Source organism: Callorhinus ursinus, unplaced genomic scaffold (assembly GCF_003265705.2).
Source record: "Callorhinus ursinus isolate GAN/ISIS: 27379988/994484 unplaced genomic scaffold, GSC_fseal_2.0 scaffold18, whole genome shotgun sequence".
NCBI classification, from domain to species: Eukaryota; Metazoa; Chordata; class Mammalia; order Carnivora; family Otariidae; genus Callorhinus; species Callorhinus ursinus.
In genome coordinates this window covers 31,888,385-31,910,867 of record NW_027397080.1, presented here as the reverse complement: position 1 = coordinate 31,910,867, position 22,483 = coordinate 31,888,385, and the positions used below count along the sequence as shown (strand labels likewise).

The 22,483-nt window shown below is 45.3% G+C and overlaps 1 protein-coding gene across 11 annotated transcripts in view; it reads left to right on the top strand.

Moving 5' to 3' along the window:
* The window catches only part of CAMTA1 (calmodulin binding transcription activator 1), an 868,902-nt gene that overhangs the window by 500,085 nt on the left and 346,334 nt on the right, over positions 1-22,483 (top strand). The gene's annotated exons all lie outside the window — the stretch shown is intronic.

The window sequence follows — 22,483 nt, the reverse complement described above, 5'->3', positions numbered from 1 at the left end:
AACACAAGTGGGGGGAGGGACAGAAGGAAAGGGAGAGAGAGAATCCCAAGCCGACTCCAAACTGAGCATGGAGCCTGATGTGGGGCTCAATCCCATGATCCAAGCCAAAACCAAGAGTCAGACACTTAACTTACTGAGCCACCCAGGTGCCCCACCCCTACTTTTTGGAATATTTTTATAATAACTGATTTTAAGTCTTGGCCAGGTAACTCCAACATCTATGTTCTTTTCCATGAAAGTTGAGATTTTCCTAGTTCTTAATCTCCCACATCTAGTTTTCTGGACCAGCCTGTGGGTCCTGGCAGTTCTTTGCTACCTGTCTGTGAATCCTGTTTCCATTGTTCCAAACACAAGCTAGTACATTTTGTGCCTTAAGGCATATGCTCTTTGCTGTGATGAGCTCTGCAGGCTTTGTCTGATCTGCAGTTATAGACATCCTCTTTGAGCATCTTCCCATACCCTGGTTAGACCTTACTGCTTTGGGCAGCTCTTCTTCAGACACTGTTGTGAGAATAGAGAGATTTTTCTGGCTATCAAACCTAGAGTTTGTATTTCTCTTGTTCTCTCTAGTGTTTGGGCATGATTTCCTGGAAGAAAAAAGGGCGATACCATATTTGCTCCTCCACATTACAACCAGAGTTTGGATAGGCTTATTTTGATATGTATTATCAAAATATGTATCAAAATTTGATACATACTATCAGATTGCCCTCAAGAATCTTAAATGTCCTTAAAATTGCCTGTATAAATTTAACTTGATATATAGTAGGGAAGAAGTGTGTGGGAAGACAATATATGTGAAAAATTAGGGAGACAGGCTGGGAGGGTGAGCTACTTAGCTGTAGCCATTCGTCATCCTTGGGTAGGCAGTTAGGAAGCAGGGCAGAGAGTCATGTGAGGGCAGAAAGAGCTGTCAGAGGCACTAAAGGGCCACTTAATTAAAAAATTGCATGTTCTGAAGGCATTTTTGTGTCAGGAATCTGAACTCCCACTCAGGGCAAGCCGGGCAGCCCACCCCAATTTTCCCAAGAGATGATTATTTGCAATGAGTGGAAACTTGTTCCCTCAAGAGGATCCATTCCAGGGCTGAACAGCTCAGTTCCTGGCAAGTTGTCACAGAGACCCAAAGTCTGCCTTCCAGCTGCTTATATCCTTTGGTGCCATTCTCTAGTTGGGAGCCCCTGAATCTGTTCCTCTCCACAAGTATGGCAGCTGTGCCACTACTAGAAGGCAGAGTCCTTTAACAGAAGGTTTTCCCAACAGCAGCTCCTTGTGTGCCAGTTCTGGAGAGAACAGCTGTCCCCGGGACTGTGTGGACACAACCCTGCCTGGGTCAAAAACCATAGCTCCCAGTGCCAGGCAGAGATGGAGTCCTGCGGGGCTGGTGTGTGCCCAGCAGAGGTGTGTCTGTGGTGCTGTCCATGGTCTTCAACCACAATCTCCAGATAGGTCATTGTCTCTGCTTTTAATTATGGAACCCCAGTGTCTTTTCCTGGTTGGCTCCCAATAATTATCAAATGAATGCATGAATAGGCTGTGACTGGGGGGAAAGGGGGAGCCAAGGAAGAGAACTGTGCTTTTACATCATCATATAACAAATGGAGTTGTGACTGAGGTTTCACAGTTTAGGTACCCGATTTCATGTGCCATTGATGAATCTTTCACGTTTCTGACAGTTACAGATTTCTGCCTTGGGAATATAACTCCCCTGCCCCCAATTCTATATTTATGGGGCTGAGCTTCAGGCACACCCACAGAAAGCCTAAAGTACTTTGCTGTACATCTAAGATCTAATAGTAACAGCCTCTGACCCCCAGGGAACCTGCCCTCCTTCCAACTCTCAGAGAGAATCCCCAAGTTTTAATTATCCTGAAACTCTCTGAGTGAAGGGCAGACACAACCCTGAGACATCCACAAGATATATGATTAGATTCAGAGAAAGAAAGGCCAGGGGTGAGGATGTTGAAGGGGTTTTGGACCTGCAGGTTAGTGATGGGTGTCAGCAAGCACAAAAAGTGAATGAGAGCATGTTCAAAGGTTCAATTTCATTGCTCCTTCTCCTGGAAAGCAATTGTCAGCTGTTGACTTTCAGAGCAGCACGGGCTGAGGTTCATGTTGGATCTACCCACACACCTTAGGACTCTGAGCTGTCTGAGAGGAGGACGTTCAGGGCTTGGAGCTGTAGACACATTATCACTATTGTCAGTTCAAGACACTTCTCTGTGTATGAAGTGTAGGGTTTGGCCTGGGTCCACGTGTGGGGGAGGCAGAACTTGGTTCTGTTGTTCTTTTTTTTGTGTAAAGGAGTTGAGACATACAAACCAAGGAGGAGGATGGTTGCCCTCTTTGCATTTTTCCCCCAGTGTGGATTGGCTCAACAGCTCAGAGTGGAGCTTGGGAAGCAGCCAGATCTGACTTTGGCCCTGGTTTATTGCTTATTAGCTGGGTCAACTTGGAAAACTAGAGAAAACTTTTCTGAACCTTGAATGCCTTACCTGCCAAACGTGGGCGTTCTACCCCTTGGGGTGTGGTATTCATGTCCTAGGGCTGCTGTAACAGGTTACCATGAACTGGGGGGTGTGAAACAACAGAAATTTATTTTCTCACAGTTCTGGAGGCTGGAAGTCCACATCAAGGTTCAGCAGGACCATGTAGGTTCTAGGGCAGGATCCTTTCTTGCCTTTCCCAGGTGCTGGTGGCTGCCAGCCATTCCTGGCATTCTTTGGCTAATAGACACATCATTGCACTCTCTGCCTTTGTCACCACATGGCTTTCTCCCTGTGTGTTTCTGTCATCACATTGTCTCCTCTGTGTCTCCACATGACCTTCTTCTAATGACACTAGTCACTGGACTTAGGGCCCCCCACCAAGCTTATATGACCTCATCTTAACTCATTATTTCAACTCATTATATCAATCCTATTTCCAAATAAGGTGACATTAGAGGTTCAGGGTGGACAAAATTTTGGGGAGATGCTATTCAACCCAGTACACGTATTTTAAAGATTAAATGAGACAACACATGTGAAGTGTTTTAGCATCATGTCTGACACACAGTGAGTGCTCAATAAGTGATATCTATTATTGTTACTTAAACCAATTATAGAGCACGTACTGGATGGCTTTACTGTTACTTCTGGTATCCATAACAATTCTGTTAATTCATTTAGTCACAGACCTTTATATGCCAGACATTCTGCTTGCTTGGCTGAGGGATGCAGAAATGAAAGCCATGGCCTGCTGTTTTCAAGAAGCTCACTTTCCGGGAAGAGGCACACACATACCTATAGCAGGCTAACTGCAGTGGATAAGGTTGTATGTGCTGGGAGAGCAGGCAGGGAGAAAGTGGGGGAGATGCTCTCAGGCACCCTCAGGGAATCAGGGAGATTTTCAGAGGTGGTGGCTTTTGAGATGAGACTTAGGGTGAGTAAGGGTTATCCCCAAACAGCTGAGGGAGCAGCAGCATGTAAGAGCTTGGAGAAGGGAAAGAGCACCATTTGTTCATCTGGCTGCAGCGTGGGGCCCCAGCTCTGGCAGATTCTGTCCTGTCACTGGGAGTGAGAAGGGTGGAAGAGAAACACGTGATGGATATGTGGACCTCTGTCTTGGGACTGAACCTGAACCTTCCATGGGGAGCATGGTCCTTCCTCTCCTTTCCACCCTGGATGAAGCCTGTGGGAAGGGAAGGAGCTTCTTGCTGGGGGGATGGGGGAAGAAGGCTTCAGATTGGGAAGGGATAGCAAGAGGCCTGCAGGAGTAGAAAGGAGGCAAAGATGGGTTTCTAAGGTGGCTCTTGGAAGTGGCTCCAAGGAAGCTGAGCTCAGAGCAGCTGTTTACCCTCCTTGCCCTGCCTCAGCCTTGGGCCTAGAACTTTGGAGCTGACTACATCAGCCGTTAGCTACAGCTGTTAAAGTTTGAATGATCTCAGATCAACCTGTGTGACCTTTTAGAGGTTAGTTACCCTCTTTGTAGCAACCTGCCCTCATCTGCAAAATGGGAAGGACATGAGTATCAGCGCGAGGCTTAGATAAACGAGAACGCATACAGCACTGAGAACAGCACCTGGCACACACTGAACCTGTTCGTGGCTTTGCTCGTATTGCCATAATGAGTTGAAAGAGCTCTTTGTCAGGGTCTTTTAATCATGCTCAGATGCTTTTAAACCCAGGAGGTGGAGGAGACTGCAAAGGCCTGAAAGCAGTTGAGCTGAGTGCCATCCATGTGGCAGGTGTCACATCTGAGCCTGGGCTCTTGCTCGGTGGCAGGTTAGTTGGGAGTCTCTCCTGGGTGGTCAACTGGAATATCCTGAATGGAGCTTGATATTGCACAACTTAACCAGGAGGCAGAGGGCAGTGGGTTTCACAACTCTTTTTGGGGATATTTATGAGAGACACTCCACGTAGGTTAAAGAAGAACATAATGTGACCAGAGCTAAGTTTTATTGATTTTTCTGTTTCTTTCCAATCTTGGACATATTTCTTGATCCTTTTAAAGCCCTGGGAAGAGGCAAATGCTTTCCTTGTAGAGGCCCTTCCTACCACCAAGGCCCTGCTGGCTGGTCACCACCTGCCTTGTATAGGGTGGGAGGAAGCTCAGGGAAATGGGCAGGTGTATGGAGCTAACCTGCTTGAAAGGGAAAGGAAGCATCTGCACAGCTGCTGTCAGAGCCCAGGACTCCCATGCAGTGTGCTAGGTTGCCCCTTCCCTGGCTTGGGATGTGCTGTTGGGCAAAGAACAGGCCACGTTCCTTCTGAGAAGGCAGAAATTGCACTGCAGTGATACAGGGAGGCACAACGCCTTTCTCACGTTGAGTGGGTTGGTAAAGGCTTCGTGGGGGATATGAACTTTGTCAGTGACAGCTTGGCCGGGAGCCTCCTGTGGGAGGTCATCAGTATACCCTGAGTGAAATGCAACACTGGGCTAACTTAATGGGGAGGAGGGGCAGGGAGTTTCACAACCATTTTAGGGGGATATTTATGAGAGACACTTACTTTCGTTAAAGAAAAATGTAATGTGACCAGAGCTAAGTATTATTGATTTTTCTCCTCCATTTTGGTATTAAATGAATCACAGCTAGTGCAGGCTCTGACTGTATTAATGGGGTTTCCTTCGATGACTGCTCAGCCGAGAGAGCTACCAAATTGGAATTCCATGGGAGAGGATTATTGGATGTGACAAATGGGAGAGGAGGAATGTTTTTCCTCAGCTATTTTGGGGGTTTTCATAAAATGTTGTAAAAAGGGAGAACCCTTTTCTGCAGCCAGATAAGATGATCTTCCCCATGGGTGTGCAGTGATCAGCCCCTGCTCCCCATGAAGGCCAGCCCTACTGCTGCATCCCTAGATCCTAGCACAGTGCCTGGCATAGGCAGGTGTCTCGGAATATACTGGTGGAATGAATGAGTGAATGAATGAATGAGTGGTGACTGGTGAAGACACACCTGGTGGGGAAACTAGGCACAAGGAGACAACACAAAGTCCTGTGTGCTGGTTGGTGGACACAGACAGCTGAGGAGACTCAAAGACTTTATTGAATTGCAGGCAGGTGTGATTCATTAATTAGTCAAAGAGTACTTGGTGTGGGGGGGCGCCTCCTTGTACCAAGTACATTTCCTGTCCTCATGGAATCTACATTCCAGCAGGGAAGGCAGACATTGAGCAGTTACACAATTAATTAAGTACAATTGCGGTGGGCCCTGGAAAAGAGATGTTATGAAAACGTGACAACCTAATATGATGCAGGGTTGAAGGAAGGCTTATCCAAGGAAGTGACATGAAGATCAGAAGGAAGGGTGAGTGTTAGATGGTAAAGGGGAAATGTATAATGGGCATCACATGTACATATTCATTCAGCAAATGATTGTTGAGCACCCAATTTATCCCAGGCATGTTCCAAGTGCTGGGGACATACACCGGTGAGCAAATAAGGTCCTTGTCCTCAGTGAGCTTAAAACAAACTACAAAGTTTTGTGTATCTTTTGTTGGATATATTGTCAGGCAGATGATATTTTTGATGCTACACTAAACCTTATCTTTCAAATTTTTGTCTTGTATATTCTATGGCTGCTGACAGAGAGAAATGCTATTCATTTTTGTATATTGGCTTTGTATCTAGCTAAACCCTTTCATTCAATTGAATAGCTAATCTGTAGAATCTTCTGTATTTTTTTCATATACATGTACATAATCATGTCATCTGCAAATAATGAAGGTTTTATTCCTTCCTTTCTGATCTTTATACCTTTGATTTTTTTTTTCCTGCCTTATTATGCTGGCTAGGACCTCTAGTATAATATCAAAGAAGAATGGTGATTGCAGACATCTTTGTCTTGCTGATATCAGAAGGAAAACTTTCAATAATTCATCTTTAATTATAATATCTGCTATAAGGTTTTGAAATATATTCTTTATCAGATTAAGGAAGTTCCCCTCTAGTCCCATTTTGCTCAGAGCTTTTGCCTGTTATAAATGAATATTGTTATCTCTTCCATGTGAATGAAAACCTTTTCTGATCTTTTCTGATTGAGATAGAAAAGAACACAGTCACCAAATCAATCATCCTATGCCATGTCTCTGAGGCCACAGTAATCTGTTTTAGGAAAGACATCTGACATGGTAGCTGTGGATTGACTGGGGCTGCTACTCAGTTGAGCTTGTAGTAGTCTACAGTCATAGTTCAGGATCCATCGGGTTTCTGCGGGAGCTACTACTGGTGAATTAAGTAGTGACATAAACGGGATCACCACATCTGCTTCCTTTAGATCCGTAAGGAAGACACTTGTCTCTGCCAGCCCCCTAGGATGTAATATTGCTCTTGGTTCACTATTGTAGCTAGCATGGTGGGGGGTGCTTCCTGAGACTTCTACTTGGTTTTCCCCCATTGTACCTCATAGGCCAATGGCCCACCATGAGGCTACACCAACTGCCAAGTACGTTAATCCCAATCACACATTTGAGGATGGGAGAAATGATCACCAGATGGATCACAGACCCAGCAGACCCGCTGTAAGTGGACTTTGGACAGGAGTCCATTTGTTACCAGGCCTCCACTCTAATGGGAGGAACATGATGACACTTGGGATCTCTGAGTCTTGATATTAACTCAGGCTCTGTGTCTAGCAACAGTCCTCCAATTTCTGACTATATACCGTTTGTGCACAGATAACCCCAAAAATGGCAGTAGGAAGGACTAAGGGATCATCCCATTGTATATACTTGCTGTAGAATCCCTTTTTCTTGGGCACCTGGCCATCTCTTCTTCCAGTGGTTCCAGTATAAAAACTGATTCAGGTCCAGAGACTAGGTAAGGGATTGTGCCTTTTTATTGGGGTAATTGCCCTGCCTTCAGCTCCTTGGACATCCATTGCTGATTTCTTCCATTGAGCAAGCTTGCCAGCTTCTCATCTCTCTTGCCCCATGATCTAATGACCTTCTCTATAACTCTCTGCAGATCTTTGGCTGTTACTGATCTTGCTGCTTGTTTCAATAATTGTGACCCCTGGCTTCTGGTGGTTAAGCATTGCCACCTCTACTGCTTTAACATCCTATCACCCCATTGCTATCAGCAAGCCAGATTCTCTATCAGCCTCTCCTTTCAGCCCTCCAGCCCTGGCCTACCAAGGAGCCCTGGTCACCACTGAACTTCGTAGTGATGCCGGGCCCCTTCTCATAGGCACATTCCTTATGACCTTAGAGTACAGTGTGTTCTCCAGTTCTTCCCATGGAGCATCCTTGTTGGCAGATGTTCTGGCCATAGATGTTAGCTTCCTGGGCCCTTTCATCCCATCCTCTGCCATTGACCAGGGCATTCCTGGCATTTACACTTCTCTTTTTGCATATTTTTAGGAGCCATCCCAGTAGAGAGTTTATACCATCTCCGGGGGGTCTTCACCAGAGTGTTAGATCTCAGGAGAGAGCCCCTAGGTTCACATGCTCTTCATTATTCAATTTTATGGTCAAGCCTCTTTGAGCAAGCACCCTCAGAATCCATCCCCCATGTCCTTCCTCCAGGACTTCTAGGCCAGGACTTGCAGTAACTTTGGGGTATAATCCCTGTCCTTCCTTATCAGGCCAGCACATCCCCCCGGCTTATGCTGCTCTTTAACCCTACCTATAGGCCCAATATTTAGTAGGGGGAGCAAGAACATATACTGAGTTGAGGGCTCTGCATTGTTTTTCTAGCACAGGAGAGCACTAGCTCTTCCTAGGGAGGGGTGGGCACTTCTGCAGGCTCGGAAGGTTCGAATTGTCTCAGGGAATCAAAATCTTTGGAGGCATCTCCCCAGATGCCTCCATCCCACGTGTCAGGGTTCCCAACTTTCCCAGCTCAGTCCCTGACTCTGGCATAACAAATGTGCATCAGTTGGGCATCTGCTGTGCAGTTCAGCCATTGTCTACTAGATCCTAAACTTGGTCTGCCCTGCAGGCCTCCATACCTGGTTTTCAGTTGCCTATTATTTACCCTCAGCTTTTCATTATCTTCCTGTAAATCAGGGGACAGCAAACTTTTTCTGAAAGGGACAGCTAGTAAATATTTTACGCCTGTAGGCCATATGGTGGGCCTTCGTTGCAGCTACTCAGCTCTGCTTTTGTGAAAGCAGCTTGGCCACGTTGCCTAAATGAGTGGGTATGGCTGTGTGCCAATAAAACTTTATTTACAAAAACAGGTGGCCTCCTACAGGCAGTTGTTTGCCCACCTCTGTTGCAGAGCATCTGTGGCAATAGCCATGCAATCCCATCATCCCAACTGGAACGCTCAGACACTGCTAGGGGCGATGTAAAATGGTACAGCCATTTTCTATTGCATGCAATCTGAGTCACACTTAGTTATTTGCATTTTTCTAGCAAGTCATCCATTCCACCTCAGTTTTCAAGCTAGCTGGCTAAAGGTGTTTATAACATTCTCTTATCTCTTTAATCCCTGTTTCACCTGTACTTATGTGCCTGTTTCGTTCCTAATAGTGTTTAAATGTACCTTCCCCCCTTTTCTCTTGATAATTGCCAGAGGTTTGTCAATAGTTGACTTTTCAAAGAATCAACTTTTGACTTCATTGATCCCCTCTATTATATATTTGTTTCCATGTCGTAAATTCCAGCTGTGGTCTGTATTATTTTTTTCTTCCTACTTTCTTTGTGTTGATTTTTTTCTCTTTGCATTTACTCTTTTCCCCCCTATTACTTAATGCATTATTTCCACCCACTCTTCTTCTTTGAAAAAAAAAAAAACGCTTAAAGTATATAATTTTTTCCAAGTGCTATTTCAGGTGCACCTGCATGTTTTGATCGGTAGCATTTCTGCTGGTACTTAGTTCAGTGTATTTTATAATTTTCACTTTTATTTCTTCTGTCAGACTCGTGGCTTGTTTGGAGTATTTTAGTTTCCAGGTACATGGCGAGGGTGAAGATTTCCATAATATTCTACCTGCAAAACTCTTCTTCCAGAAATCTACATGGTTTGCTTCCCCACTCCTGTCAGATCTTCGCTCCACATTCATTTTTTCAGGAATTGATGTATATCCCCTTGAATTGACTCTTTCATTGATCTGTAGTTATCCTCTTTATCTCTAGTAATGGTTTTGGCCTTAAAGTCTATTTTATCCATTTTATTGATTAGTATTTGGGGGATCTCTTTCCACCTTTTTACTTTAAAGAGCTCACTTCCTTATGTTTTTTAGCTATGCCTGGTTTTTTATTTATTTATTTTTAATTTATTTTTATTCTTATTTTATTTTATTTTATTATGTTATGTTAGTCACCATACAATACATCTTTAGTTTTTCATGTGGTGATCCACGACTCATTGTTTTCATATAACACCCAGTGCTCTCTATACAGTACGTGCCCTCCTTAATACCCATCACCGGGCTAACCCATCCCCCCACCCCCCTCCCCTCTAAAACCCTCAGTTTGTTTCTCAGAGTCCATCGTCTCTCATGGTTCACCTCTCCCTCCAATTCCCCCCCTTCATTTTTCCCTTCCTTCTCCTAACATCCTCCATGCTATTTGTTATGGTCCACAAATAAGTGAAACCATATGATAATTGACTTTCTCTGCTTGACTTATTTCACTTAGCATAATCTCCTCCAGTCCCATCCATGTTGATGTAAAAGCTGGGTATTCATCCTTTCTGAAGGCTGAGTAATATTCCATTATATATATATGGACCACATCTTCTTCATCCAGTCATCTGTTGAAGGGCATCTTGGCTCTTTCCACAGTTTGGCTATTGCAGACATTGCTGCTAAGAACATTGGGGTACATATGGCCCTTCTTTTCACTACATCTGTGTCTTTGGGGTAAATACCCAGGAGTGCAATTACTGGGTCATAAGGTAGCTCTATTTTTAATTTTTTGAGGCACCTCCACGCTGTTTTCCAAAGTGGCTGTACCAACTTGCGTTCCTACCAACAGGGTAAGAGGGTTCCCCTTTCTCCACAACCTCTCCAACATTTGTTGTTTCTTGCCCTGTCCATTTTTGCCATTCTAACTGGTATAAGGTGGGATCTCAATGTGGTTTTGATTTGAATTTCCTGATGGCTAATGATGATGAACATTTTTTCATGTGTCTGTTAGCCATTTGTATGTCTTCTTCAGAGAAGTGTCTGTTCATGTGTTCTGCCCATTTTTTGACTTGATTATTTGTTTTTTTGGGTATTGAGCTTGAGAAGTTCTTTATAGATCTTGGATACCAGCCCTTTATCTGTAGTGTCATTTGCAAATATCTTCTCCCATTCTGTGGGTTGCCTCTTTGTTATGTTGACTGTTTCCTTTGCTGTGCAGAAGCTTTTTATCTTGATGAAGTCCCAAAAGTTCATTTTTGCTTTTGTTTCACTAGCTTTTGGAGATGTATCTTGAAAAAAATTGCTATGGCCGATGTCAAAGAGGTTATTGCCTATGTTTTCCTCTAGGATTTTGATGGATTCCTGTCTCACATTGAGGTCTTTCATCCGTTTTGAGTTTATCTTTGTGTATGGTGTTCAAGAATGGTCGAGTTTCATTCTTCTGCATGTGGCTGTCCAATTTTCCCAGCACTATTTATTGAAGAGACTGTCTTTTTTCCATTGCATATTTTTTCCTGCTTTGTCGAAGATTATTTGACCATAGAGTTGAGGGTCCATATCTGGGCTCTCTATTCTGTTCCATTGGTCTATATGTCTGTTTTTGTGCCAGTAAACATTAGAAATTATTATCAACAACTATATGCCAATAAACTGAGCAATCTGGGTGAAATGGATGCCTATCTGGAAGCTATAAACTGCCAAGACTGAAACAGGAAGAAATTGACAACCTGAATATAGGCCAATAACCAGTAACGAGATTGAAGCTGTGGTCAAAATCTTCCCAAAAAACAAGAGTCCAGGGCCTGATGGATTCCCAGGGGAATTCTACCAAACATTCAAAGAAGGAATAATACCTATTCTCCTGAAGCTGTTTCAAAAAAATAGAAACAGAAGGAAAGCTTCCAGACTCATTCTATGAGGCCAGCATTACCTTAATCCCCAAACCAGGCAAAGACCCCATCAAAAAGGAGAATTTCAGGCCAATACCCCTGATGAATATGGATTCCAAAATCCTCAACAAAATCCTAGCTAATAGAACCCAACAATACATTAAAAGATCATCCACCACGACCAAGTGGGATTTATGCCTGGGATGCAAGGGTGGTTCAACATTCACAAATCAATCAATGTGATAGAACACATTAATAAGAGGAGAGAGAAGAACCATATGGTCCTCTCGATGCAGAAAAAGCATTTGACAAAATACAGCATCCTTTCCTGATTAAAACTCTTCAGAGTATAGGGATAGAGGGAACATTCCTCAAATTTATAAAATCCACCTATGAAAAACCCACAGCGAATATCGTCAATGGGGAAAAGTTGAGAGCCTTTCCCTTAAGATCAGGAACACGTCAAGGATGCCTACTCTTGCCACTATTGTTCAACATAGTACTAGAAGTCCTAGCAACAGCAATCAGACAACAAAAAGAAATAAAATGTATTCAAATTGGCAAAGAAGAAGTCAAACTCTCTCTTTTCACAGATGACATGATACTTTATGTGGAAAACCCAAAAGACTCCACCCCCAAATTACTAGAGCTCATACAGCAATTCAGTAATGTGGCAGGATACAAAATCAATGCACAGAAATCAGTTGCTTTCTTATACACTTACAATGCAACTGTAGGAAGAGAAATGAGAGAAACGATTCCATTTACAATAGCACCAAAAACCATAAGATACCTCGGAATAAACCTAACCAAAGAGGTAAAGGATCTATACCCTAGGAACTACAGAACACTCATGAAAGAAATTGAAGAAGACACAAAAAGATGGAAAAGCATTCCATGCTCATGGATTGGAAGAATAAACATTGTTAAAATGTCTGTGCTACCCAGAGCAATCTATACCTTCAATGCCATCCCGATCAAAATTCCAATGACATTTTTCAAAGTGCTGGAACAAACAATTCTAAAATTGGTATGGAATCAGAAAAGACCCTGAATCGCCAAGGAAATGTTGAAAAAGAAAAACAAACCTGGGGGCATCACATTGCCCCATTTCAAGCTATATTACAAAGCAGTGATCACCAAGACGGTATGCCAGGTTTAAATAGCACATCACGAGATGTTATTTTTAATCCAGACTGCCAATCTCTTCCTTTAATTTGGAAATCGAGTCTATTTATATTGGCTGTAATTATTGATCAGTTGAATTCACGTTTATCATCTAGAACTTTCCGTTTGTTCTGAGGGGTTTTGTGTGTGTTTCTTTTTATTCTCCTTTCTTTCCATGTTTTCAACTGATTGAACTTTGTGTTTTTCCTTTTTCCATCTTTTACAAAATTCCTGTGGTTTGGAAGTTGTATCCTTGATTTCTTTAATGCTTATCTTACAAATGTTAACATGGATATCTGACTTACCAGAGTCTGAAGTTAATCAATAATTTGGCCGTCCTCTTGAACAATACAAGAAATGCAAGGGACTTAGCCATGACCAACCCCCACCCACATCCTTCTCATCCAACCAATATGTTCTTGCTGTGAAGGTGTTGAGTGTATCTTGATTATTTTATATCCCACAAGATAGATATTATTATCATTCTCATTTACACAGCTAATATTTTCATTCTTTGCTTCTACAGTTGCTTATGGAACACTATGCACTAGGCACTGTTCTCGGCACTTGGGATACACTGTGGCTGGAGCAGAGGAAGGTTCCCACCCTCATGGGCTTTACATTCCAGCTGGAGGGGTGATGGATTCTAAACCAGGAATGTAACCATGAGTAAATTATGTACGAGGCTAGAAAGGGGTAACGACTCTGGGAAGAATAGGACAGGGAGAGGGGAAGGCAAGTATAGTTGTCTATGGGGTGGGGCGGTCAGGGCTGACCTCAGGGAGGCAGTGAGAGCTGACTGAAGGCCGCAGGGCTGAGGGAGGGAGCTGTGTTCGCCGGAGGAGGAACATGGGAGTGGTGAGGCAGGAGCCTGCTTGGCATGCTCAGACCCAGCAGGGAGACCACTGGGGCCGGGCAGAGTGAGTGAGGAGAGCAGAGCAGACAGGAGGTGGAGGGCCAGGTCCCAGGGGGCCTTGTAGGCTATGCATAGTAAGGGCTTTGCCTTCTGCCCTGAGTGCAGTGGGGAGCCACTGCGGGGGTCTGAGCCTAGCAGCAGTGGGATCTGCTTTGTATTTTGAACGGTTCCCCCCTTCTGTGATGTTGACAGCCCACTGTGGGAGGAGGAGGAAGGATGGGAATAAGGTGTCTTAGTCAGTCTGGGCTACTATAACAAAAGACCGTAGACTGGGCGGATTTTAAATTTTAAATAAATTCCTCTCAGTTGTGGAAGCTGGAAGTCTGCGATCAGTATATCCTCATGGTGGGGTTCTGGTGAGAATCCTCTTGTGGGTTGCAGACTGCTGACTTCTTACTCCATCCTCACATGGTGGGAATAGTGAGGGGCTCTCTGGGGTCCCTTTATAAGGACACTTATCCCATTTATGAAGTCTCGGCTCTTATGACCTAATCACCTCCCAGAGGCCCCATCTCCTGCTGCCATCATGTTGGACGTTAGGATCCCAACATATGAATGCGGGGGTACAAACATTCAGTCCATTTGATGGGGGGGCCAGTTAGGAGGTTAATATAATAATCCAGGCAAGAGATGCTGGGGCCTGGGGCCAGGGTGTAGCCAGGTAGATGGTGAGAAGGGGTCTCATACTGTTTCATCTGAAGATGGCACAAATAGGTGTCTTCATGGATCAGGTGTGAGGTGGTATCAAGCATGTCCCAGAGGGTTTTGTCCTGAGCAGCTAGAAGATGGAGTAGCCATCCCCTGAGATGGGCAAGCTGTAGGAGGTGCAGGTTTGGGGGGCAGAATGGGAGTTTCATTTCAGACACATTGAACTTGAGATGTCTAAATTCAGCTAGGCAGTCGGATACCCGAGTCTGGGGTTTCAAAGGCAGATCCAGGTGTTTGTTGTTGTCCTGAAGCTTATACAATTTTAAGGGCCTTCTTTAACAAGAAAATGCAAAATTACATAAAAATCAGATACAAGAGAGGCCCAGAAACTTGAGCTCTACTGAGTCTATGGAGAACTGCCTTTTCGGGGTCGGGGCAGGGAAAGTCCATGCCGGAAGTATGAATGCGAACGTCCTCAGCACAGAGGTGGTGTTTCTAGTTGTGAAATGTTCAAGTTCTCACCCCCAGTCCCTGTGAACGTGACCTTATTGGGAAATACGGCCTTGGCAGATGTGCTGAAGTAAGGTGGGCCCTAGATCCAGTAAGACTGATGTCCTTTATAAGGAGAGGGAGAATGGATGCCGACGCAAAGAGGGGCATGAAACGATGAGGGCAGAGCTTGGCGCGATGCAGCCAAGCCACAGGCCGCCAAGGTTTACCAGCAAGCCCCGGACATGGGGAAGAGCCAGGAAGGACCCTTCCCTGGAGCCTTCCCAGAGAACCTGGACCTGCCAGCACCTGGAGTCCGGTCCAGCCTCCAGAGCCAAGAGAGGATACATTGCTGTTGGTGTAAGTCGTCCCACTTGGTGGTATGCTGTGACCACTAACCCAAGAACCTGGTTCAGTAAGGGAGGGGATACAAAAGAAGCAGCCCGGGGTCACCCCGAAGGCTCAGGAGGGAAGGAGAAGCTCACTGCCTCAGGCCATCTTCCAGGACTCAGCCCTGAGGGGCGTGTTGGGGACAAAGTCTGTGTGGAGCTGGTTTAAGAGGGACAAGGGTGGGGGCAGAGAGTGAGGACCTGCTGAAGGCTCGTCCTTGATGAGTGAGAAGGAGCAGAGCTTGCAGAGGGGAGAGAAGCTGCTCGAAAGCGCCCACTGTTCTGCCACGTCCTTCCTCACCCTGTATTCGCGCCTCTAGGGCCGTCCTTCGGGGCCGTTTTCCCTCCCCCTGAAGCACATCCTTGGGAAGCTCCCTTCATGGAGTCTTGCCGGCAGTGAACCCACTCAGGTTTTGTTGTGTTTTTGTTTTGCTGCTGCAAATATCTTCATTCCATCTTCCCCCTTGAAAGTCTTTTCTGCTGGATATACGATTTTAGGTTGACAGTTATTCTCTCTCAGCACTTGGAAATATTAGGCCCATGTCTCCTGGGACTTACTGTTGCAGTTGAGAAATCAGCTATGGGTCTAATTGTCATTTCTCTTTTCATGACGCGGCTGTTGAGACCCCCTCCCTCCTCCTCTCTGTGGTCCGCGTTCTCCCAATGGTGAATCTGGCGAAGGTTAGTATTTGCTTTTCCTGGTGGGGATGCACTGGGCTTTGAGAATCTGTGGATGGCTGGATGCCTGTCAGGCCTTCAGAGTTCACAGATGTGGTCGGGCAGCCTCAGCCCAGCTGCCCACCTTCCCCTCTTCCCTCTGCCCTCAGACCGCATGTGGGGCCGCCGCCTGTGCACCCCTTCACCTCTGTGTCGCCTCTTCCAACACCTGCCCTCCATATTGGCCTTCTCGGTAATATCTTTTGATGTATCTTTCAGTTCACCAATTCTCTCTCTGACTGTCGAATATTTCCCTTACATCGAGTTGTAAATGTTTATTACTGTGTTTTTGTTTCCAGAAGTTCTTTTACCCTCTTAGTTCAAATCTGCCTCATCAGTTTCGAGCTTCTCTTGCTCCCTCGTCGTAATTCCCTCCCCTTCTCTTTCTGTCAGCAGATGAAACGGACCAGTTTTATCTTCTGTTTCTGATCATTCCAATATCTGGGTCTTTGCCGTTTTGATTTTCAACTTGATTTTGTTCATGTTGTTTCCCACTTACGGAGGATTGTTTTCTTCTGGGCTCAGAGGTTTCTTCCTTCTGATCTCATGCTCCCAAAACTACACCAGCAGTTATGTCCAAATGCAGCGAGGCCACGTACAGCATCCCCATCCTTCCTGCATGGGCCTTTCCCGCCTAGGAATGTGAGGAGCTTCCCTAGACTCTGGACCAAGGAGTCTCAGCCGATGAAGTTGAAGTCACATTTTGAAAACAAAACAAAACAAAACCCTGCACCCTTAATGAATAGGTTAATGTAATTTCTAATTATGTTGGGGTTTTTAAATCTCCTTCCTTAGATGAACATAAACTGTGACTAAATATTTTCTGAATAATTAAATTTAATATTTTTAATAATTAGGACATTGCAGTTGAATTCATAATTAATCATTTTTCCCCTTCATGTGAGACCTTTTTCATTAGTGGAAAGAGATTCCAAAATTTTAAACCAAACAGAAGCAAGAGATGCTTAGATGACTTTTTGAAAATTGTGCCACTTTACGATGCCCTCTTGTCCTGCCTTTGACCAACACGTTTTGTTCTCAGGCTTTAATTTTCTGAGCTGGGAAACTCCTTTAATTTTCTCCTGGGGCTCTTCTCTCTGGAATCACAGACTTGAGAGCTGAAGGGGCCTTAGAGGTCCACCCCTCCCTAAAGCTGAAGCATCCAGCAAAAGTATTTTTCAACAAATACCCGGTATGTTTGTGATAAGGGGATGGAGAGAGAGTCTCTTTGATTACAGAAGTGATGTACCTTCTCTTCTCTGTGTGAGCCCAAATTCATTGTTGCTGAGGTTCTATAATGCCAAGTCTTCCAAAAATGTCACTTTAATAGACAATGAAACAAATTCTTACTTAATGAAGAGAATCCCAATACAAAGACAGGTTTTCCCTTTTTTATTACGAAAATACACATAGAGCTGCTACAGATACATACCGTATGAAAGGGTATGCAGTAAAAAGTCTCTCTCCCAGCTCCTCCTCCAGACCCATGCTCAGAGGGAACAGTGGTCCCACAAGGTTTTCAGCCGTTGGCAGGGTGTCCCAGCCCCCTCCTGCCCTCCTCCCCCACACTCTCTCCTCTGGCTTCTAGGCGGACAGTAGATATGGAGGACTCCCCAGGAGTCTGGTCGTGGGCGTGAGGTTTAATTTTGGGCCATTTCTGCCCAAAGGGAAAGGGAGGGATTCACAAGGACTGAGCAAGCACAAGGCTGAGGCTCCGCTCAGCTTTCCTCTTCCCCTTCAGAGCAGCACGGAGAAGTAGATCTGTCATCTCTGTTTCACAGTAAAGGGACCGAGGATCCAAGACACCAAATGGTCAGCCACAACCACACGGCTAGCAGTCATTGGAATAAGCCCCAGGCTCCGTGTCATGACCACGCGGGGAAGAGGGGCCTCGAGGTGTCACCAACCCTGGGGAAGAAGTGTGTCCCTTCCCTACCCTGAGCTCCCTTAGTCCCTCAGCCCCTCCCCCTCGGCTGGGAGATAAGCATGAGCTGTTCTGAGGATCCTTCTGGCCCAGATGAGAGTTGGGACCAGAGGGGAAAGCAGCATTACCTGCATGAGCTACAAGTGACCCCAGCAGGATCTGGGCTTTTGGCCTCATTAAATAGAGCTTTCACTGCAAATTCAGTCTCCTTTGCCTGAATTCTAAACAAACCCATTACCCAGGACAGTGGGTATGCAGTAGAAAATATAAATAAATATTATTCAATCACACTTACTTGTAGTAGTTGGCTGTGAAACTATAAGAGGAAAGTATTAAATGCCAAGAAGCTCCCCTGTGATGGTCCTCTGTCTTTAACGTACTGGCTGTACGGACAAGGCTGGTCACGCAGGAGCTGTTTATCCACCCCCCCCCCCCCCGCCCCCGCCAGATGTCTGGGGAAGGAGAGGACAGCAGCACCTCTGGTGCCCACCAGCACCCTCTATGGGCTGGCTGAGCTTGTTGCAGGGATTTGGGAGGCCGAGCTGTGTTTGACTCATCAGGTTCAAGTTAGAACTCAGTGAGGTCCCTCACACCAGAGTTTAGGGGGAGCATGAGCACATGTGTACAGGTCTCAGGACTCATTTACACTTAAATTCGATGAGGATCTCAAAGAGCTTTAGATTATGGGATTATACCTCTTGACATTCACTGTATTTGAGTTAAAACTGAAGGAATTGTGGAGGTCACTCATCATGCTGAGCCCTGGGTGATGTATGGAACTGTTGACTCACGATATTGTACACCTGAAATTAATAGAATACTGTATTTTAACTATACCGGAATTAAAATAAAAACATAATTAAATTTTGAAACCCAAGGGTACACAAGCATTGCACATTGCATGAGCTGTCAGACCAACCAGATCATCATGTCATGGACTCTGGAAAACACGGCTGCCCACTAGAGGTGAACCGTGTCTTAGGGTCATCACGAAGATAGTATGGGTGCTGACCACACTAGGAGAACCCCTGTCCAAGGCACACCCCTGGAGAGCTGACCAGAGGGAGCTCTGGTCCAAACCACGAGCCCGGCACGCTCAGAGGCGACCTCACGTTCTGGTCAGCAGTCTCTCTTGGTCTTTTGACTCTTTGGCCCCCTTACCAGCAGTAAGTTGGGACAAGGAGGTGGGCTGTCAAGGGCTGCCAACTTTATTTGAGCAGCTGACCTGTCCCCAATCCTTTCTTTTCTTCGTTGGGTGGTTTCGTGGAACTCTTTTAACAATCTCCATATTTTGGCAGCGACCAGCACATGGGAATCTATTTGGGATTCGTGACTTGGAGGCCTCTCCCCAACTCATCTGTGTGAAAAGACTGGCTTTCCCCGCATTGTAAATGCCCCTACCAAAATCCTGTAACTCCATTCTTATTACACAGTTCAAGAAAGACTCTAAATTGTGCTCTGTGGTTGCTGTTCAGGCAGCAAATGGAAGTGTAGCAAGAGGGCCCGGAGTGGGAGCTGCTGGATTGAGGTCTCAAGGGGCCCCCACTCTGTCATCCCTAGTTCACTGTCAGGAGACTCTCATAAAGGAGGCTTGCAAGGACTGGGAACACATGTTTATTTTATGAATGACTTCAGGGAAAGAGGGAAAAAAATCATCCAGAATGTCATCCAGGAGGCTGTGTTCTTTTTATTATGTTTTGTCGGTAAACAAAAAAAATTGCCACATTTAATACTTACACCAGTCCCATGGGATTTCTCTGACTAATGTAAAATGACAGTTGTCGCAACATTCTATATAAATACAAGTCTGTTTGCGGGAGCCTGTTCTATTTTTAATGTAAACCACACCTAACTTGCTCTGAAGAATTGTACCCTTGGAATTTAAAGTCCCGTCTGTTGTCTATTCATGGTACTGCATTGTCTTTGGAGCAGCCCGGAAGAAACCAAAGGCATCCCAAACTTTTTAGTTTAATGTGAGAATTATTCACCTAATTTCCCTGCAGCGATTGTGTTACTTAATTTATTGTTGTGTGGAGCTGCGAGATGATGTAGCTAATGAGTGACACAGTGTACTTGGTGAGCCGATCTATAATTTAGGAGGCTGCTGATGATCTTAGTGCTGTCTGCAGTCTGAGCAGAGCAGGCAGTAAAAATAAAGAATATACTCACAGATTATATAAATATGTGCAAACCCACAGATTCACACATACAATACCTATTAGTAGGCTTGTAGCCCCCATTGGCTGCACAAAACATGAATTTAGTTTTCCGTGATGAACAGGGAAATCTGTGTTTTGTAAGTTTCCAACAGACTCTTTGGCCCGCCCCTTCAAGGACTATTAGCTTCTGGGGAGCAGAAGGGCCCAGGGCGAGCATGATGACCTTGACGTCTGCTCTGCTCCCTCTCAATTCTTGACCACTTCTTCCTGCATGGCTTCGAAGGGCGCTAGCAGCAGGGTCCCCCTTACTCTGGCAGGGGGGTGCCCAGCTGCTAATTGGCATGTAGTTGCTGAACTTGTAGGAGACTTGAGGATGGCCCCCTCCAGGTCTGGCAAACGTGTCAGTTTTCGACTCTAGTGGTGATGACGAGCTTCCCCCACGAGCCTCGACTTTTGGCAGTTACTAGCGAGCCATGGGAATCGACGCCAGTGGGATCTACCTGTCATTCCTGACAATGAGGAAAAGACCTGTGGATGCCTTCTGATCTAATACCAGGCTCCTGGCGGGAACATCTTCGTCCAAGGTCACACCTGGAAAAAAGCATCCCGAGTGGGTGCAGATAGAACACGCCATTCTTTCTGCTCTGAAATTCCCTTTGCATTAGGAGATTTCTGGGCAGAGGTCCCATATTTTGTCAGTGAGAAATGTCGTGGGGCTCCTGCCATGTGCAGCCGTGGGCATCAGGATCTTTGTGTCTGACTCAGACAGACAGCTGGGAAAGAGAAGAGGCCGAGCCTGCATCTTTGCAGGGGTTCTTGACAGGCCCCGACACCATGTTGCAGATTTTCCAATAAATGCACAGATTCCCGGTATGCCCCTTAGAAACAGCGAGCCTGGCATTTTTACATACTATATGTACTAGGTTTAAAAGTCAACTTTAGATTTGGTTTGCCTTTTGCAGTCTCTTGAATAAAGCATTTTTGTAGCCTACTCAAAATCCTCTCTCTGTGTTTACATTTTAATGGGCATTCCAATGAAATGGAGGAATTTTTTTTCATTACTTACATTTATCAGGGGAGGAGGTGGGGATGGAAACAGCCAAATGGTAGGGCTGCCTCTCTTAGACCACTGGCTTCTCTCTTCATCAGTGGGCTATGGTCTGATGTAAGCTAAGCATGCCATTTAGCCAGGCAAGCAGAAAGGAGAGGAAAGGCTATTTTTATTTGGGTTTAAAATATCTATCCCTGAGAGTTTGTAGCATTTTAAAATAGTGCTTTAGATCTCAAACATCACTGAAAGAAACGAACATGTGTAAGGAGAATATTAAATCTCATTGACCTGTGTGGAAAGGAAAATCTGTTTCATTTAAGGAGGCACCATTCAAGAATTGTCCTTGCTGTAAAAGAAAAGGAGGCGAAAAACATCAACCCTCCTTGACCGGTTCCTTGTCGCAAATGCTCTTGGCAAGAGTCCCTTGGTGACCTCAACTCCTTGGGGGCATTTTAGGGACAGATTTGGTTTCTGTGGCTGCATAAAGGGGACCCCCCGCTCGGGTCTTGGTGCACAGGAGCTACTTTCTGAAGGGCGGTAGTTTCTTCCGGGTGTGGAAACAAATTTCTGCTTATGCTAGCAGATAGCTTATACTAAGAGCCTCTCGTGCAAAGAGCTCCCTCAGGCCAGGCCAGCTTCTGGGACTTTGATTCAGTGGAACTGCCAATGTCTTAATCTTCCTCTGGGGATGTCTCTCTCTCTCCTCCCCTGACATTCCCAGGAGATCCCTAATTAAAGCAACAGATATGGTTTAAAAGTACACTCACCAGATGTTAGTTTAAAATGACCTATAACTGGCAGCAGAGATGGGAGAGGCTAACTGTGTCTGAGGCCTTCCGGTGCCTTTTCCTACACTGTCATTCAGTATGCAAATGAAGCCCAGCAGTATCTCAAAGCCAGCCTTGCCAAGCCATAAAACCAACTGCTTTGAAAGCAATGCATCAGTAATTCTTATCACCTGGCATCTGGAGTGCGGGAAAGCTCACTTCCTAACTAGAACATGTCATAGTGTGACTTAGGAAGAAGCTCGGATTTTATACTCCGTAGACAGCTTAGACTGATGGATCTGCTTGCTGAAGCTCATACTGCTCCCTTTAGGACAAACCATTTTTTAAACCGAATCCAGGCTCCGAGATGCGCCTGCCTTGATTTGACTGTCCCCAAGCACCACGGAGGAGAAGGCTCGTCAGGTGCCTGCAACACGAGAGACCAACGCTGATGCTCGGGCAAGTCAGAGCCAGCGGCCACCCTTCTGGGGTTTTGTTTTGATTTTCCTGTGAAAGTTCCTATTACGTTCTAAGTGAGTTAGATCTCAGACTCTCAGTGTAGCCCTGGTGTGCCCTGCAAAGCCGAGGGATGAGGAATGCAATGTTCGGGAATCAATATCGTGGGAATGAAAGGACTCTCGCAGAGGACTGAAATTTATAGGCGGCCTGCTCCTATTGGCACATTTATCAAAGTAAACATATAGGTTAAATTACAGTTTACCCAGCAGCCACCTGTCAGTTCCTTGGGACACCCTTAGTCCCCGAGATGCCCATCAGAACAGCTGAGTGCTCTCAGCTCCGCTCACCG